Source organism: Etheostoma cragini, chromosome 16 (genome assembly GCF_013103735.1).
Source record: "Etheostoma cragini isolate CJK2018 chromosome 16, CSU_Ecrag_1.0, whole genome shotgun sequence".
Classification (NCBI taxonomy): domain Eukaryota; kingdom Metazoa; phylum Chordata; class Actinopteri; order Perciformes; family Percidae; genus Etheostoma; species Etheostoma cragini.
The window spans coordinates 8953882-8957539 of NC_048422.1; the positions used below are offsets into that span (position 1 = coordinate 8953882).

At 41.5% G+C, this 3658-nt stretch overlaps 1 long non-coding RNA gene across 1 annotated transcript; it reads left to right on the plus strand.

Annotated features, from left to right (window-relative positions):
- The first annotated feature begins 314 nt into the window (after window positions 1-314).
- LOC117959763 lies at window positions 315-2682 on the plus strand. Its single transcript, XR_004659997.1, has 3 exons — window positions 315-325; window positions 2493-2501; window positions 2561-2682. It is a non-coding gene; the product is annotated as an uncharacterized LOC117959763 (long non-coding RNA).
- The last annotated feature ends 976 nt before the right edge of the window (window positions 2683-3658 follow it).

The window sequence follows — 3658 nt, forward strand, 5'->3', positions numbered from 1 at the left end:
TAGTAGGATCTGGCTATGAATTGATATTTTGAGATATCCAACTATGAGATAGCCTCTAACAGCAACATGTGTCTTTTTGCAGACACTGCCCTCATAATTCTAAAAATCTGAAACCTCACGGTAAACAGTTTTTAGAGTAAATACTTTTGACTGAATGAGTGTTTGACAATGAGGTATCTCAAAAGCGTCTCCAGTTGGCTGGAGTGGCACAACCAGAGTGTTAACTGCAAGCCAGCAGTTGGGTTTTAGTATTGATACTGAATGCATTATATACTGTAGATATTGTTAGGTTACCACATTCATTGTTTTTATCCTTACATCATATGTCATTGAAATTACATTTGTGTGTGATTCCATGTGACAAATATAAAAACAACTGACTGATTTAAGTGTGACATTCAACTGAGTAACATTGTTCTCAAGTGATTAGACCAAAAACTCTGAATAGTAACCAAAACTACAACATACACTTACACTCTTTTCTCACACTTTCTGCAAAATGCGAAAAACCCCAACAGAACCCACATTATTAAGCTATGAAGAAAATGCAACAGCACAGTGCTATCAGCCTTCAAAATCAAAGCCCATCTGCTTCAAAGCCCTCTTGTTCTTATAAACTTTCATAGTTTGGGGCCTAACAAAGTGTCTGTTTTCTATATTTATCCCAGATGAATATCAGTTTGCCTGCTCTATAAGCCAGCACCACAGTTCAATATCCTGCTGTGTGTTAAGGGACGAGTGAGAGACTAAGAGAACACAAAAGAAAAATGAAAAAGAAATGTTAGACATACTTTGCTCGCATTAAGAGATGCACACCCACACACACGCACATTCAGATGCATGCATACAGCTCATGCAGACCCTTAAACATGCATAAAGACACACAATGAGATACACCAGAGACACGCAGATGAAACGCTTAAAGAAGAAAAGAGCAATAAAAAAAAAAAATGCAGAGAAAGCCCAGAGTTAACCACAACTTCAGAGCTTTACACATGCCAGGGTGAGAGCTTGGCTGCTGGGGAAATGTGTCAAAGCGAGGCCTCTGTCTGAGGAGATTTAGGCCTCAGCCAGAGATGAAACGAAGCCTAACCTCAACACAGAGCCTTGCGGTCTTCTGCCTCACTCTGTGTGTGTGTGTGTGTGTGTGTCTGTGTGCGTCTGTGTGTGTGTGTGTGTGCGTGTGTGTGTGTGCGTGCGTGGTAATACATCTGTCCCTGCATGTCTCTGGGAAACTACCATAATGTGTGCTGCGTGAATGTGTGAGTCCATGTGCATATACCAATCCTTTTTGTGTAGATAGAAAAGTGTGTCCTTAAGCATATGTGTTTGTGTACATTCTTTCATGTGTCTGTGTGTTTGAGTGGTGTGTGTGTGTGTGTGTGTGTGTGTGTGTGCATGTTTTTGTGTAAATCGTTCTGCATGAGCATTGTGTGTGTGTGTGTGTGTGTGTGTGTGTGTGTGAGAGAGAATCCCCCGAATGAGCATTGTGTGCGCGTGTGTGTGTGTGTGTGTGTGTGTGTGTGTTTGTGTGTGTGTGTGTGTGTGTGTGTGTGTGTGTGTGTGTGTGTGTCTCACCACACTTCCATTCCTCAGATCCCTCAGTCCTCGGTTCCGCAGTCCAGATTTCATTAGCAGCCCTCTGGCTTCTCATCCACCATCTGAATCTAATCCTTTGGCTTCCTTTGACATGCATCTGACTAATGAACGTCAATATTTTGGTTAGAGCGACCAGGATGTAAAGACAGAGAGCTTTGGTTAGGGTGAGAAGAACCAAAGAGTGATGAAATGAGTGTGTGTGTGTGTGTGTGTGTTTGTGTGTGTGTGTGTGTGTGTGTGTGTGTGTGTATGCTCACGAATACATGTGTCCATAATAAAAAAGGGTTTGGTTATTGTAAAAGATAATGCATCTCACCATTGCTTGCATGATTAGCGCCAATTCCTGCACTATTTGTGAGGGCTTATTTTTTATATCAATGTTATTTATTGTTATTATTTTTATATTTAATTATATTATTTAAGCAGGTCTCTAATTTTTGTGTTGAATTACCAACAAGTCTTCCAACCCATACAACCACATAGGTTGTTTGTTCCTATACAACTTACAGGAGCATTTTTCTAAATCCGGGCTCCTACCGGTGGCAGGAGATCAACACTTCCTCACACCTAAACGTAGCAGCCGCAGTTTTAAACAGGTGGTTAACGTTTTGCATCAGTCCCAATTTGGTTGAGTTCAGGCAATAAAAATACTTGGTTAGGTCCAAGGAAAGGTGGTTTCGGTTCAAATCAGACGTCACTTCCTTTCTGGTTACGCATGTGAGTCAGAACGTGACATAGAAAGTCTTGTTTTTGTTTGAACCATCCACCACCCCAACCTAGCGCCTTGCGTGGGAAGGGGGCACTCTCATACTTCGTCACCCTACTTTCTGCCGTGCTCCCCTTGTTATTACTATGACCACTAGAGGGCGCCACCATTGGAAGCTTAAATATAGTTCTATTTGGTATAGGCTTTGCCATCTGAGAGCTGTTGGTGTTGGGTTTATTCCTTGCACATGCGCAGTCGTGAATATTTCTTTAGCGCCCTTGTGCCCTGCACTGGCCTCTCTTATGTCCACAGTTACTGTGTATGACAGCTGCGAGACCAGAGATCTGCTCCCTAATTTTCTTCAGCGACAAGTAGTTTGAAGACATTGCAGAACAGTGGCGTGTGCCGACTGACCGGCCGGCTACACCTTGCCTCCGAGATCTCCACCCAAGCTGTGAGGATTTTTGCGCGCAAGTTAACTAGTTAGTTAAGTTACGCATGTTCTTTGTCACATACAGTACGTGACTAAGGGACGTAGTAACATACCTATGTGACGTAGTTATGGAAAGTAACTTTGTGACGTAACCATGTGACATAACGTTACCTTGCGTGAGTTAGCGAAAATAAGTCAACTTAGATTTTTGTTTTTTTACTGGACACAAGGCAGTCTCCTGGGTGAAAGTCCTGTTTGTTTGTCCCACCCGTCCACCTCGACCTCCTCCCTACATGGACATTCTCCCTCTTTATACTATGTCACTTCATTTCCTTCTTTGCTCCCGTCATAATTACTAAGACCACTAGAGGCCACCGTCATTATAAACATAATTATTTTGTGTTATAACCTGCTTGTACAAGCAACTCATGGGGTCATATTTGGGGGAGGACAGTCTAAGGATGTATTATATTACACAATTTGTCTCACTTAGTACAATTGCTTTTTTAAATTGCCATTGTTTTATTAAGACATATTTTCATGTGTAAGAGACCTTAGTGTGAATGGTGAAACAGCATCCCTAACACAAGCCAAGAACATCAATATTGGCTCATTTTGTTCTTATTATGTTCCTACACAAGTTCAAGTTACTTTATTTTACCCTATGGGGCAATTTGTTGTGTAGCACATAGTATACAAATCACACACAATCACACACATAATTCACTTCCACCTTAGCTCCCTTTCTCACATCACATTTGGGTTTTGGTTTTGCCATCTCTGACAATACAACTCATGACTTTTTGTTGATACAATTTAGGGAGAAATTATGAGGGTTGGTATGCTGAAGCAAATCTCCCTACTAATCCAAGCATGTCAGCATCATTGTCATGGAATAATGAGATGGTTTTTGATGTGAG